The sequence below is a fragment of the Sciurus carolinensis genome, chromosome X (genome assembly GCF_902686445.1).
Source record: "Sciurus carolinensis chromosome X, mSciCar1.2, whole genome shotgun sequence".
NCBI lineage: Eukaryota > Metazoa > Chordata > Mammalia > Rodentia > Sciuridae > Sciurus > Sciurus carolinensis.
Window position 1 is genome coordinate 18,694,556 of NC_062232.1, and position 16,920 is coordinate 18,711,475.

The window sequence follows — 16,920 nt, forward strand, 5'->3', positions numbered from 1 at the left end:
AATTAGACAGACCAAAGAAATTAAAGGGTTTCAAATAGGAAAAGAAGAACTAAAGCTGTCACTATTTGCTGATGACATGATCCTATATTTAGAAGATCCAAAAAAATCCACTAGAAAACTTCTAGAACTAATAAATGAATTCAGCAAAGTAGCAGGATATAAAATCAATACATGTAAATCTAATGAATTTCTAATCATAAGTGATGAATCCTCTGAAAGAGAAATTAGGAAAACCACTCCATTCACAGTAGTCTCAAAAAAAAAATAAAATAATTGGGAATTAATCTAACAAAAGAGGTGAAAGACCTCTACAATGAAAACTACAAAACATTAAAGAGAGAAATTGAAGAAAACTTTAGAAGATGGAAAGATCTCCCATGTTCTTGGATAGGCAGAATTAACATGGTCAAAATGGCCATTCTACCAAAAGTGCTATACAGATTCAATGCAATTCCAATTAAAATCCCAATGACATTCCTCATAGAAATGGAGAAAGCAATCATGAACTTCATGTGGAAGAACAAGAGACCTCAAATAGCCAAAACAATCCCGAATAGAAAAAGTGAAACAGGAGGTATCACAATACCAGACATTAAACTATATTACAGAGCAATAGTAACAAAACCTGCATAGTATTGGCACCAAAATAGATAGGTAGACCAATGGTACAGAATAGAAGACACAGAGACAAAACCACATAAGTACAGTCACCTCATACTAGACAAAGGACCCAAAAAAATACAATGGAGAAAAGATAGCCTGTTCAACAAATGGTTCAGGCAAAACTGGAAATCCATATGCAGTAAAATGAAATTAAACCTCTATCTCTCACCCTGCACAAACCTCAACTCAAAATGGATCAAAGACATAGGAATTAGACCAGAGACCCTGCACCTAATAGAAGACAAATTAGGCCCGAATCTTCATCATGTTGGTTTAGGATCAGACTTCCTCAATAAGACTCCCAAAGCACAAGAAATCAAAGCAATAAATGAGATGGACTCAAACTAAAAAGCTTTTTCTCAGCAAAGGATATAATCAAGAATGTGAAGAGAGAGCCTACGGAGTGGGAGAAAATCTTTTCCACATGCACTTCAAATAGAGCAGTTATCTCCAAATCTCCAAAATTTATAAAGAACTTACAAAACTTTACACCAAAAATACAAAGAGCCCAATCAATAAATGGGCCAAGGAACTGGACAGACACTTTCAGAAGAAGACACACAGGCAATTAAGAAATATATGAAAAAGTGTTCAACATCTCTATTAATTAGAGAAATGCAAATTAAAACAACTCTAAGATTTCATCTTACTCCAATTAGAATGGCTATTACCAAGAACACAAACAATAATAGACATTGGTGTGGATGTGGGGGGAAAAAGCACACTTTTACATTGCTGGTGGAGTTGCAAATTTGTGCAGCCACTCTGGAAAGCAGTATGGAGAATCCTAAGAAAACTTGTAATGGACTAACCTTTTGACCCAGTTATCCTACTCCTCAGTTTATACCCAAAGAACCTAAAATCAGCAAACTACAGTAACAGCCACATCAATGTTTATAGTAGCTCAGTTCACAATAGCTAGATTGTGGAACCAACCTAGATGCCCTTCAACAGATAAATGGATAAAGAAACTCTGGTATATGAACAATGGAATATTATTCAGCCATAAAGAAGAATAATATTATGGCATTTGCAAATAACTGGATGGAATTGGAGAATATCATGCTAAATGAAATAAGCCAATCCCCCAAACCGAAGGCTGAATGTATTCCCTGATAAGTGGAGAATGATATATTGTTTGGGGCTGTGCCAGCCAGAACGGCGCCTGATCACATCGGCAGTGAGGAGGTTAATTAACATAAGCGCACTCAGGTGATTTATAACTGGCCATATTCAGTTAAGTCCACATGCACAACGCATGCACAGGTGTTCCGGAGCACACCTGCTAGGGCCTGCTCGTTTTAACCCTTGCCGTGATGGGGCAGCTGGCTCCTCGCCTGATCGCAACTGGCGTGGCCCCGCCCTCCGCCTCCTGGAGGGAATATAAGCAGGCAGTGGGCAGGGGCGCGAGAGTAAAGAGCAGCAGCTAGCAGAAAGAAGCGGAGAAGCCATTAGCAGAAAGGAAGAAGAAGAAGCGGCAAGCAGATAGAAAGCACCTCTGAAAAGAAGCACCTCAGATAGACGCACCCTTAGTTCACAGGATGCAGGACGCACCTTTAAGAAGAAGCAGCAGAACTAAGAAGAAATAGATCTCTGATAAGCGTAGAAGCCTCTTTCTCTAAAACTTTCTCTCTAAGCAAAGTTTCTGTTCCTGATAAAGTTTCTCTTTCTCTAAGCAATTCTCTTCCTCTAAGCAAAGTTTCTCTTCCTGATAAGCAAAGTTTCTCTTCCTCTAAGCAAAGCCTATCCTTCTCTCAGGGTCTCTCTTCCTCTATGAATTAGTGAATATAGGAAAAATAGTTTATTTCCAGGCCCCTCCGATAAATGCCTGCGCAGTTGTTGCTGCAGGCGGCAACAATATATAATGGGGGTGGGGGTGTGGAATGAGAGAATAATGGGGGAACTTTAGAATTTGTAGAAGGAAATGAGAGGGAGGGGGTATGAAAAATGGTGGAATGAGACAGACATCATTGCCCTATGTACATGTATGATTACACAAATGGTATGAATCTACATCGTGCACAACCATAGAAATGAAATGATGTACCCCATTTGTGTACAATGAATCAAAATGCAGTCTGTAAAAAATTAAAAACTAAATAAAAAATAATAATAAAAAAAGAAGGGACAGAACATTAAGATTCTTAAACCATGTTAAAAAGGTTGAATTTTTTTCTGGTAGTATTTGGGGAGCCATTTGATTATGTCCAGCTGGATAGTAACATGATCATTATTTGATCTTCAGAAAAATTATTCCAATCTGATAACATTGTGTTGAATAGGTTGGAGGTAAAAATGAATGGAAACAAGAAAGCCAAAAGGGAGTGATAACAATAGGCCACTTGAGAGCTAATAAGGGCCTAACCTAAGGCAGGAGATTTAGAAGAGTGGTTTGGATAAACACCATAGATTGAAAATGATGGGACATAATTAGGTCATCGATTTGTATCAGATATCATTATATTAGTCAATACATCAAAATAAGTGTGCTCATTCTGTGTCATTATCAGCTTTCATTTCCCCTTTTCATTCTTTACTCTAGTCTAGTCCATCTGTTTTGTTTTCCATGTATGGATTTAGCTTCCTCTAATGCTATCTTAACCTTGGCTATGCTTTAGTTTCATATTTAGTCACCCAAGGAGCCCTTAAAACTTCCCAGATTCTAATATAAGTCAAATGGGTGGAGACATTGGAATTTTAAAGAAATCTGCAGGTAATTCAAAGTGCAGCCAAGGATTCCAGCACTAATATTATTGGTTGTGATAGAAACTAAAGACTTGCAAAAACTTCTGCCATTATTTTTTTAGGGTTCTTCTAACTCACTCATCACTTGCAGAGGTCTTCAAAAATCACCTTATATTCCTTTAGTATGATCTCACTTTGCCTGATGATTGGATTTGACTTTTCCCTCAATGTCTGGTCTAGTCCACAGACAAGTCAGTCTTAGCGGCAAGAATGAAAACAAATTTTGACTAATTGAGAGGCAGAAAGGGAATTTAGTTAAAGGGTATTAGAATTTTCCAGGAGAGTCAGAAAACCAAGTTTGGAGATGAGATCAATTCTTCAAATAAAATTTCAGAATTGACCCTTTGAAGATACACTTTGGCTATCACTAGACTCAGACAAAACAGAGTGCATAGCTGACATCAGCAATGCTGTATACTACACTTCTGCTTGAAGCTATGACCACAACTAGTCCTGGAAAATAGAGTAGCATTATCTGCACATGAATTAATTACATGAGTTTCAAAGTCTGGAGAGGGTATAACTGATTGCAAAGCAAGTGGACCTACCACAGTAGGATAGGAGAGTGGGAAGGTGAATGTCTGATATTTTTAGCTACTATAAGGGAAGAAATTCTCAGTAGTAGGCCTCATGTGTAGGGATTTCCACACATGGAACGGAATTGCAGGTCCATTCAGAAAAGGTAAAAAGATGATGAATAGTTATTATTACCGTTACCCTCTTTGCCTAGGCATCCTAGTATACCCAGTTTCTACCCAACTATTTTCTCAAAATTTTCAGCATAAACAGACATTCTTTTCTTCATTCATTCAACACTTACTTGGTATCTACTACATGTGCTTATGACTTTTGTTTCTGTGCCCAGCTGTTATGATTTTGAATATGATTGATCAAGAAAAATATTCTAAAAAGTAAAAAGGATTAAGATAATAAAAAGCAGAAAATATCCCTAAATTATGGCAGATCATCAATATCATTATTGATATCCTCTATTTGAGTAAGAACTTAATATGTTCCTAGAATAGCATTACTGTCCCCATTGTTCAGATGAGGAAACTGAGGTAAAGGAATGTTAAACAATTTCCCCAAGATCAGAAGCAATACTTAGAAGAATCAATATTTTTACCCAGGAGTGTTAGAGCTCGTAGTCCATGTTCTAACTGTCCTCTTGATACTTCAACTGGTAAAGAATATTAATCCATAATGAAGCAATACATGAATATATATATGTAGTAATTTATAAAGGAGTTGCATAGAGATTATGTCATTGGTTCACAACATCTTTTTGAAATGAAAATTATGTATATTATCATATTTAAGAAAAATACTAAAGTTCTGAGGAATTATATAATTCTTGTCCATGATCAAATTACTCTGGAGTCATGGTACCAGCTCAAATCCACAAAAGTTAGGAAGTGTATTCCATAGAAAAATTTGGTTGATACATTTGAAAAGTCATTGGTACAAACAATTGAGGCTATGGTTCAAATGAGTAAATATCCCTGGGTAGTTGATTAAAATATCTGAAGAAAAAAATAATGTAATAGAAACAACTAAGTCAAACAATTGAGTTTTTCATTAAACCCTAAGTATATTCTGTTGATACACTTGAGATACATCCTAAATTATTTATTTCTTCTCACATTATTTCTATTTATCTCTAGCTCCACTTTAATTTTATTTAAGAAAGACAGTTTATTTTTGCTCTTATGTATACTCTGTAAATCATTGTATGCCACCACTGAATTTCATTTTAACTTTGTTTCCCCCCTCACTAATATTGTTGTATAGGATCATTTATAAAAACAAGTTGTTAACATTGTTACAACAATAACAAGTATGTTTCTCTTTCTGAACATTACAATGCAAGTGTTCTGTTTTTTAAAATAAAGATTCATGCTTTGATGAGTATTCCATTTGCATTTGTCTCTTTCAACTTTTCCTAAATGGAAATAAAATTGTCAATCAGAACAATATTGGAGTTGAATTCTAAGCAAAGAATTTGCAAAGGCAGAAATATTCACAGGAGACAAAGAGGAAAGACTATTGTTACATTTTTAAAAGAATAAGTCACTAATGACATTATCTATTGCTTAAGATGTGGGCATGATTCTATATATTATTTCATAATTATGTCCTCATATAAAGTAATATAGAAATAAAAGTATATCTTTTTTTTGGCTGTGAGTGTATTTTAGTGGAAAGAGAATTGGCTGTAGAACCAAAAGAGGAGGCCTAGATTTAAGGTTTAGCAAAAAACTTTAACCTTTAATGAGATCTTGGGCAGTCTTTTCCATTTGTCTGTGCAACTCATCCTCAATGTTTTAGTATGGAAACATATTTTTGATCACATAAGTCACTTTAGAAAGTGTGTCCCCCATGTGAGGTGGGATCCTCAAGAAACTGACCCTAAGACAATATTTCAAGTGCAGATGATGTATTTTGGATGCCATACCTAGAAACATTTGTAGAGGAACAGGCAAGTGAGACAGGGAGGGGAAGAAAGCCATTATGAGGTTTGTTTTCCACTACTGTGGGAAACTGTAATTTAATCCCCTTGAGGGATTCTGGAAACTAGTATAAAAACATGCCTCATAGTTATCTCAGTTGAGGTATAGATCCTCGTCCATTCTCAGGTGAAAGACTGCTTCTGGGGCCAAAACTCTACACCACTTTTGTTTGCTGTCTAGCAGACCAAGTGTTTCCATGACCATTCAAATTGTCCTTAGGTAGAGACATGGTTCTTGTCATATTGCTGTGTGAAGATGTGAGCTGAGGGGATAAGAGCAAGGTATCATAAGGTGTACTATATTTTCACATAAAGGTTTATATTCAAAGGGTAGAGAGGACATTAGTCATTTTTCACTGTTCAGGTTCTGAGCCACCCTCTTATGTTTAAGCAATATCCTGCTACATGAGTTTTGGGAAAGTACAGGGTCCAACTCTCTAACATGTAGTTGAAAAGTACACTTGCTTATTTTCAATGTCCCCCTTGCTGTTAGGACTCCACCAATCAGATGTTCCCACTTGAGATGTCTGAATCTAGAGCAAGTGAAACAAAGAATCTGGGGTAATTGAACACCAAATCTTATGGTATTGGCAGAAAGTAGCAGCAGAAGCCAGTCTTCAAAGCAGCTGTAACAAGAGAAGAGATCAGTGGTGATGCCCAGTGCTTACGTTTTCCAGTAGCACTGGTGTAGGTTCCTGTGTACAGTTTGACAATGACCTTAGCAGTGTCCTTGCCAGATAATCCTTTAGTCTCGTTCAGCAGTATTCATTTCCTGTGCCTTACTCTTCTGTCTTTCTAGTGATTCTGTGAGCTACTATTGACTTACCAATTTGTTTAATATTTGTTTAAATTATTCAAGGTCAATTGCTATTGATTGCAACTGAAAATCAACTAATGCAACAGTTCTGAGATGTGTCCCTGGAACTACTCTTCTTTACAGCCTGTCAAACTAAAGCAAACTTTAAGAACAGAGTTCTCGTTTCTATTTCCTCAAAGGGAAAATAAGTGTAACAACATATGCTCAGTAGAGCACTTGTGATGTTCAAATAAACTAATTACCAGAGAGGAGCTTCAAAAGCATGAATAAGATGATTTCACAATTGAAGGCATCAACTAAGTGGTGATTTTGGAGTAATTTTCCACTCAAAATGAAAGGATTCCATTAAAGCATTTCAACTACCTTGTGAAGAAATCCATTTTAATACTGATATCATACAGAAAACTACCTGGACATTCTGTGCCCAAATTTAGAGGCAATGAAACTATGATACATTAACTGATTCCAAAATTATCACAATTCTTTACTCTTACCTGTATCCAGGCCTCCTACCATCAAGTGTCAGAACTTGTATCCAGGCCTCCTACCATAAAGTGTCATAGCCTAGTTCTCTATCCTTTGCTCTGGGCTATACAACTTACTTCAGCTAATAGAACGTGACGGAAATGGCAGTGTGCCCAGTTTTAAGCTCAGTTCTCAAAAGCTTTTGCATATTTCCTCTCTCTTGGAACTCTACTATCTAACATGTAAATGAGTACAATCCCGCTAGAAGATGAGAGATCATCCAGAGAACTGAGATACCTCCACCAGTAGTTGGTGAACTGTTAGAAGCAGAGATATTTAGCTGACTCAGGTTAAATTACTGGCCCACAGAATTTTGAGTTAAGTCAATTAAATGATTGTTGTTTTAAGTCACAATGTTTTGGGGTGGCTTATTATGCAATAATAAATTACTGATACTATCTCTTATGTGCTTTCTGGTTCTATCCAAGTTCTGAGACCACTTGGGCACATGGATGATTAAGAAAATTCTTGTCATGGTTCAGATGCTCAATGTCATGCACAAAATATATACAATAGCTTTGTTGCTATCTTAATCTGTCTTATATCCCCATTTCAGTGACTGTTTTTAATGTCTCACTCTCTTCTTGGGCAACTAATTTCTTTGGCCAATACCCCATCATATTTTCATTATTAGGTATTTGTTAGAGGTACTCCAAATAAATATCTTGCAAAACCTCACATGCCTAACTTCTAAAGCTTAATATCACCATCATAGCATTAGCTTTTGGAATAGTTGTTAAAATTACAATTATAAATTTATAATTTTCTCATTAAAATTTTAGTGTTTAGATTTTAAATGCTTAATATAGTATAATGATAATGATCCTATAATTATTAATAATTAATACAGATGGACCCTGAGTTATGATAGTTCAATTTAAGATTTTTTTACTTTATGATGGTGTAACATGATATATATTCAATAGAAACTATATTTCATATTTTCAATTTTGATCTTTTCCCAGCCTCAATATGTGGTACTGTATGCTTTCATGATGATGAGCAGCAGCACTGAGCCACAGCTCCCAGTCAGCCATGTGGTCATGTGAGTAAACAATCAATACTCTACAGTGTACAGTCCCTGACTTACAATAGTCTGATTTAGGACTTTTTGACTTTACAATGGGCTTATAAAGATGTAACATCAATAATAAGTTGAGGAATGTTGGTATAATTATTATTAAATAACACTGACATTAATATTTTAATATTATGGTATAAGAACAATAATTTGCTTATCACTGGTCAGTTCTCATGATATTAAATAGTCTCACTTTCAACCAAGGTCAGTAGAGGAAAAAATAAAGTTTTGGTTAGCTTTGCAAATGTGAGATACTAATGGTAATGTTGCCACCCATTGTTGTTGTTGTTGTTGTTATTGTTGTTATTATTTTGGGTACTGGGGATTGAATTCAGGGGCACTCAAAAACTGAGCCAAATCCCCAGCCCTATTTTATACTTTATTTAGAGACAGGGTCTCACTGGGTTGCTTAGCACCTCGTTTTTGCTGAGACTGACTTTGAACTCATGACCCTCCTGCCTCAGCCTCCTGAGCCACTGGGATTATAGGTGGTGTGGGCCTTGCACCCAGATGCCACCAGTCATTATGCTTTCCTTCTTTAATGATAAATGACTAAGGTAGAAACTGATCCACTTATCTCTTTTTTAACTGATGATTGACTGATGATGATAACAAAAATGTATTATAGCAATTGTATAAATGGAAATGTATACTAGTCAAAGAAGTGGCTTTCTGAATACTTTCAGAAGCAAAGTTATAATTTATGTTCCCATTATATTATTTATTTCTAATACTTTTCATGCATGTACTACTTGAAATTGTAATGTGAGAAAAAAATCTTGTCTCTGAAACTTGAAAGTGGAATGGCTTTCAAGATAAGATTTTCTCTGAATTTCCATATATATATTTCAGCTTTCATTGCCTACATATCACTTGCATTGTCTTGAATGGGAAGGAATGATAGAAGCATCTTTCAGTCAACTAGCATACAAGAAATACTTCCTCAAGGCACAATTTTATTTTTTCAACATGGTCAATCAACTTTCTACACAAGCAACCATCAATTTTTATTAAATACTGCAATATCATTATTTTAAAAGTATAATATTAACAAGTTTTTTATATTCAGGCTTCCTGTTTAAATGTTTGGACATCTTGAAGACACATGGTAAGGCAGTTCCAAGACAGAAGATACATACATCATTATGTAACATTCCATTCCAAATTCTCTTGATTGACATGAAGTCTGTCTCTTGCTAAAGAATGATGAAAGTGTCTCACTATCTTTCTGTCATCCTATAATTTCTTTCTGAAAACACAACCAAAATTAGTGAAAAAAATTTGTATGTATGATTGTGGGTCCAAATATGTATAGCATTCAATATGTTCAGTGGATTCTCAAAGACAATTATATGATAATTTTATTCACTGATTTTTCTTCCTGTAAATAGTTTCAGTCAAATGTGCTATGTTAGCTTTGTGTAAAACCTAGAAATCCTTTGACAAGCAAGTAAACCAGAAGCACAGCAGAATTCATGATTGATTCACCAAGTTGTTAAGCTTTAAGTATATTTCTGCAATTGTGCAATTGTGCAATATATAAGATATGGAGGTTACATGTTCAATGACACCACTAGACATTTTGTGGATAGCAAAGTATAATTCAGTACTCTTTTCAGTAAGTTTTCTACATGAAATGTTGCATATGGGATCTTTAAAATGTTCTAATTTAGAGAACTCAAAAATTCTTTTTCTTCAATCCCTAAAAATTATTGGAATTTTCTAGAGATAAATGAGATTTATTTGTTTAAAAATTTTAGGCTTTGAAGACTTAAATCAGTAAGAAATTGTCTTCTCAAATATTTTCTTGTAAAGTCTCTTTATTTTTTTAAATATTTTGTTCTTTTTACGTACATGCAACACCAGGCTACACCCTGACATTATCACAAAGGTATGTAACTCAACCCGCTCCAATTGATTCCTCCCTGTCCCCAACTCCCCTCCCTCTACTCCAATCTCTACATTTACATTTTACTTTTTTAAAATCCATGTCCTGCAGATATCCCTGATTCCAGGATCCACCATGCCACATGTGTGCATGCACATACAAAATTTCAGTCAGATTCATTTCACTGTTCTTCCCTTTTCTTGTCCCTTCTTCCTTCTCAATTATTTTTATTCTACTCACTGATCATTCCTCTGTTTTAATTCCCCCTCATTTTTCCTTTCTTTCTGTGTTATATTTTTTAATACCTTGCCCCCTTATTTTGGATTAGTTTCCCCGTGTCAGAGAAAACATTCAACCTCTGACATTTTGGACTGGCTTATTTCTAATACACCATTGTGTGTGTGTGTGTGTGTAACATTTTCTTTATCCATTTATCTGATGAAGGGAACGTAGGTTGTTTCCATAGCTTGGCTCTTGGGAATTGTGCTGCTATAAAAATTGATGTGGCTGTGTAAATGTAGTATGCTGATATTAAATCTATTTTAGTATGCTGATTTTAATCTCATATAGCAATGAGTGGAATAGCTAAGTCATATGGTGATTCCATTCCTAGTTTGTCGAGGATTCTCCATATTTCTTTCCAATGTGGTTGCACTAATTTGTAGTCTCACCTACAATGTATGAGTGTACCTTTGCCCCCACATCCTTGCCAACATTTATTGTTATTTGTATTCTTGATAATTGTCATTCTTACTGCTGTGAGATGAAATCTCAATGTAATTTTGATTTCCATTTCCCTAATTGCTGGAGATAATGAACATTTTTTTCATATATTTGTTGACCATTTGTATTTCATCTTTTGAGAAGTATCCATTTATTTCCTTTGCCCATTTATCTATTGGGTTATTTATTTATTTATTTATTTATTTATTTGGTGTTGAGTTTTTCGAGTTCTTTGTATATTCTGGATGTTAATGCCCCATTTGAGGAGCAGGTGACAAAATCTTCTCCTATTCTGTAGGCTCTCTATTCACTCTTGTATCCTTTGCTATGCAGAAACTTTTAAAATTGATTCCATCCCACTTATTTTTAAATTTTTGTACTTTTGGAGTCTTGTTAAGAAAATAGGTTATTATACAGACATGTTGGAGAGTTGGGCCTACATTTTCTTCTAGCAAGTTTGGGGTTTCTGGTTCAATCCTTAGGTCTCTGATCCACTTTGAGTTGACTTTTGTACAAGTTGAAAGGGTTAAATTTCATACTTCTACTTATGGATTTCCAGTTTTCCCAGCACTGTTTATTAAAAAGGTGCCAACATATGTTTTTTATACCTTTGTCAAGTATGAGATAACTGTATTTATTTGGGTTTGTTTCTGTGTCTTCAATTCCATTGGTCTTCATGCCTGTTTTGTTGCCAGTACCATGCTGTTTTTGTTACTATAATGTTTCATAGTATAATTATTTTGTAGTGTAATTGTTTTTGTTACTATAATGTTTTGTAGTATAATTGTTTTGTAGTATAATTCTACTACAATTGTTTTGTAGTTACTTTATATGTTTTCTAGTATAATTTGATGTCTGGTACTGAGATGCTTTCTGCTTTGCTTTTCTAAGGATTGTTTTGGCTATTCTGGGCCTCTTATTTTTCCAAATGAATTTTTTGGGAGTGGCAGGGATTGAACTCAGGGGCACTTGGCCCCCAATCCACATCTCCAGCCTTATTTTGTATTTTATTTAGAGACAGGGTCACACTGAGATGCTTAATGCCTCATTTTTGCTGAGACTGGCTTTGAACTCGTCATCCTTTTGCCTCAGCCTCCCAAGCCACTGGGATTACAGGTTTGTGGTACCACACCGAACCCAAATGAACCTGAGAAGTGCTTTTTCTAGTTCTATGAAGATTGTCATTTGAATTTTGATAGGGATTGCATAGAGTCTGTATAGCACTTTTGGTAGTTTGGAAATTTTGAATATTAATTCTGCCTATCCAGGAACATTAGACGTCTTTCCATTTTCTAAGGTCTCATTTATTTCTTCAGTGTTTTGTAGTTTTAATTGTAGAAGTCCTTCACCTCTTTTGTTAGATTAATCCTCTAGTATTTTTATTTTTGAATGGGATAGTTTTCCTAAAGTCCTTTTTTTAAGCAGGTTGATTGTTGGAATATAGGAAAATGATTGGTTTATGAGTGTTGATCTTATATTCTGCTACTTTGTTGAATTCATTTATGAGCTCTATAAGAACTCTGGTGGAGTTTTTTGGCGGAGTGTCTTCTAAATATAATCATGTCAACAGCAAACAAATAATTTTAGCTCTTCTTTTCCTATATGTAGCCCTTTAATTTCCTTCTCTTGCCTGATTGCTCTTGCTAGAATTTCAAGGACTATGTTGAATAGGAATATTGAAAGTGGGCATCCTTGTTTTGTTCCTGTTTTTAGAGGAAATGCTTTGTTTTTCTCTATTCAGTATAATGTTGGTTTTGGGTTTGTTAATATATACCCTTTAAAATGTTGAAGTGAATTCCTTCTATCCTTAGTTTTTCTAGTGATTTAAAACATAAATGGATGCTGTATTTTGTCAAATGCTTTTTCTGCATCTATTGAGATAATTTGGTGATTCTTGACCTTGACTTTATTTATATGGTGAATTACATTTATTGATTTATGTATATTGAACCTAATTTGCAATCCTGATATGAAACCCACTTGATCATGGTACAACATTTATGTAATGTGTTTTTTGTATGCGATTTGCTAGAATTTTATTAAGAATTTTTGTGTCTATATTCATCGGGGATACTGGTCTGAAGTTTTTTTCCTTGATGTATCTTTGTCTGGTTTTGGTATCAGGGTGATACTAGCTTCATGGAATGAGTTTGGAAGGGTTCCCTCTTTTGCTATTTTGTGGAATAATTTGACGAGGATTTGTGTTAGTACTTCTTTAAAGGTCTGGTAGAACTCAGCTGAGAATCCGTCTATTCCTGGGATTTTCTTTATTAGTAAGTTTTTGATGGCATCTTTGGTTTCATTACTTGATATTGATCAGTTTAAATTTTTATTTCCTCCTGGTTCAATTTGGGTAGGTCATATGCCTCTAGGAATTTGTCAATATCTTCAGGATTTTCTAGCTTATTGTTGTATAAATTTTCAAAATAGTTTCTGATGATACTCTGGATTTCAGTAGTGTCTGTGGTAATAGTTCCCTTTTTATCTTGAATTTTATTAATCAAGTGTTACTTTTCTTTTGATTAGTTTGGCTTGTTTATCCTTTCAGAAAACCAACTCTCAGTTTAATGGATATTTTCTATTGATTTTTTAAATTCTCATTTTCATTGATCTTACCTCTGATTTTAATTATTTCCTTTCTTCTGAAGATAGGTTTTGGTGTCAGTGTTGGTGTTGGCATGTTCTTCTTTTTCTAGGACCTTGAGATGTGTTGTTAGATTATTTATATGGTGTCTTTCTACTATTTTAAATTATGAGCTCAATACTATGAACATTCCTCTTAGAACTGCCTTCATACTGTCTCAGAGATATTAATATGTTGTATAACTATTCTCATTTACTTCTAAGAATTTATTTTATTCTCCCCTTATTTCTTCTGCTATCCATTCATCATTCAAAAGCATAATTTACTGTCCTGGTGCTAGAGTAGTTTCTGTTTTTTGTCTTTTCATTGATTTCTAATTTCATTCCATTATGATCTGACAGAATACAAGGTATTATCTCTATTTTTTTTGTATTTTCTAAGATTTACTTTGTGATCTAAAATATTGTATCTAGAAAGGAAACTCTACCATTGATGAATGAAATATTCTATCGATGTCTGTTAGATCTCTTTGATTAATAGTATTTTTTAGTTTTGAGGAATCTTTACTTACTCTATGTCTGGGTGCTCTATAATTTTGGAGCTGTATTGAAGTCACCAAGTATGATTGTACCATGGTGTATTTGATTCTTGATTTTGAGAAGCATTTATGTACAGAGATGCACCATTATTTAGAGCATAAATATTTGCAATCATTATACCTTATTGATGTATTATTTTCTTAACCAGTATGGAGTGACCTTCTTTGTCTCTTCTGATTAATTTTGGCTTTAAGACCACTCTGTCTGATGAGAGAATAGTTCCCCCTGCTTGTTTACAAGTACCATTTGAATGGTATATGTCTCCCCATCCTTTCGCCTTCAATTCTTTGCCAGTGAGGTGAGTCTCTTGCAGACAACATACTGCTGGATCTGGTTTTTAATACTATCTTACAATCTATGTCTTTTGATTGAAGAGTTTAGGCCATTTACATTAAATTTTATTAAAGGGAGATTGTTTTTATTTCCTACCATTTTGGTTTATTTCTAATGTTTTAATCTGATTTTATTCTCCTTTAATGGACTATTTTTAAATGTAGTTCCTCCATGTGCTGGTTTTCATTTTTATTTTTCATTATTATCTTTCATTCTTCATGAAATATTTCATTAAGTATGTTTTGTAGTGCAGGTTTTCTAGTTATGATTTTTTTTAGCTTGTACTGATCACAGATGGTTTTTATTGCATCTTCATTTCTGAAGCTTAATTTTGCTGGGTAGAGTATTCTTGGTTGGCATCCATTTTCTTTCAATTTTGGTATATGTTATTCCAAATCCTCCTGACTTTGAGGGTCTGGGATGGGAAAAAGAGAAACAGAAATCTAGAGAAAAAAGATATAAAATGATAATTTATACCAAGATAGAAAGGAGAAATCAATGGTTGGCATTTCAGGTAGTAGTGGATAATGCAAAAGGATAAGTAGGGGTAAGAGGAGCAGGTATAAGTTAGAGTTAGGAAAAAAAAAGATAAGAAAATTGATTCCAATTAATGCTTTAAACCATGAGATGAAATACATTCAAATGAGTTGAAAGCACAATGTTGGCTAACAGGGTGCCCACTATTGCTCAAGTTGAAGACTTACTTATTTGTTCAAATTTGATGGTAGATCTATTTATAGCAAACCATGCCAAGGTGAAGAAAATTCTTGTTGAATCTTTGGATTTCATTGTGTTTTGGACATTTAGTAGATGATCATCATTCTTTGACTGTGTATCCCTCCAGAGTTTCTAGGGCACAGAAGCCATTTGTCTAGTTGCCAAGGACCTCCAACCAGCTGGTTATGGATCTTCAGTTCAGGGGCAAGCAGCTGAGTGCTTGGAGAGTACAGTGTTTTGACTTGATTATTTCTATTGGGTGCAGGAGCTCAGAATGCTCACTCTGGAGTATCCCTGTGATTGTTGTAGGTCACCATGTACCTGCTCCCCTCTACAGGATCCTTTTCATGGTGGTGTAAATCCTGGTGGCTATGAGCACAGGATTTCTTATTGTGGGTATTCCATGTGTGTTCTGTGGTGCAGAAATATTCCCCAGGCTATAGTAAAGTGAATTAACTGATTCAACCGGTTTCTAGTTTCTACTGCCCCAGGTTGTGAATGGCGGGTTTTGATTCCCTCTATTGACTAACTGATGCAATGTCCAGTCAGTGTCCAAACAATGCCCTTTCACTAGCCAGTTTTGATCGCCGGTCGGACTGGTAGCTGGGAGCAGCTACTTCTTGATGCCTTGGATGAGGCAATTTTCCACCTTAACTGATCTCCCTCTGGATGTATGCAGATGCCTACTGCTATGTTTCCTGGGGTATTCAGGGAAGTTCTCCAATAAGACTTTTTTGTAGCTGTCACCATCTGGAACCAGATCTCTATGTCACTGAATATTCAGGTAGCTTCACTCCAGTATGATTGGATGATTATTGAGAGGACAGTGCCTAGGTTTCCCACAGTGACTCTTCCCAATATCAGTGGTTGGGGCTGGTGCAGACCTGATGGATCCACTTTCCTCTACTCTGGAGCAAAGCTGCTTTGCTGCCCTGTAACTGTCTAAGTTGGATGCTGCACAGAGCTTTTTGCCCTTGCCTGGGTCACAGAGACTGAGCTAAGCACTGGGTTAGGTGCATTTCCCAGCACAGATCTACTCCACCACCCTCTTTGTTTGTGGTGGGGAAAGGGGGAGTGGTTTCAATGATTTTGGGATAGTAATGTTTCCTCTAGAAGTTCATTCAAGTCAAGTTCTTAAGAGGTTCCACTGTAGGGAATTCCCTCTGGTTGAATTTGCAGCTGTCTGGGTATGGGAAGATGCTGTGTTGACTTAAGGGGGTGGCAGGTCAGCTGAGGGCTCCACAAGATGACTGCAGACTCCTGGCTCAGCTTTCTTTTCATGATTTGGTTTTAAGCTGATTGATCTGTTTTAAGGTCCCTGCTGTTCCCATCACACTTCAAATTTTTTCTTCCTTTCCAAATGGTTCTAAGTGAGTGAGATTAAGAGTTTTTCCTACTCCCTCTCTCCTTTTTCTTTCTGTTGCTCCTTCTCCTTTTCCCGTTTTTTGGGTTTGGTATTAGGGAATTCTGCACTTATTTTCTACTCTGGTAACTAATCTTCAGGTCTCTCCACATCTCAGACTTTGCAGTATTGAGTCAGAACATTTGGTTTTTCACTCGCCTCTCTCCTTTCTGCCATCTTAATTTGAAGATTGATGGTGAGGAAAAAAAATGGGTTCAGAGTACCTTATTTTTTGTCTGTATCACTTACATCCTTTATACTATATCAGGATCAAAACTATTTATTAAACTCATTTTAGCTTATTTTTTAGTTTTTCTTTTGGTTGTGATAACTT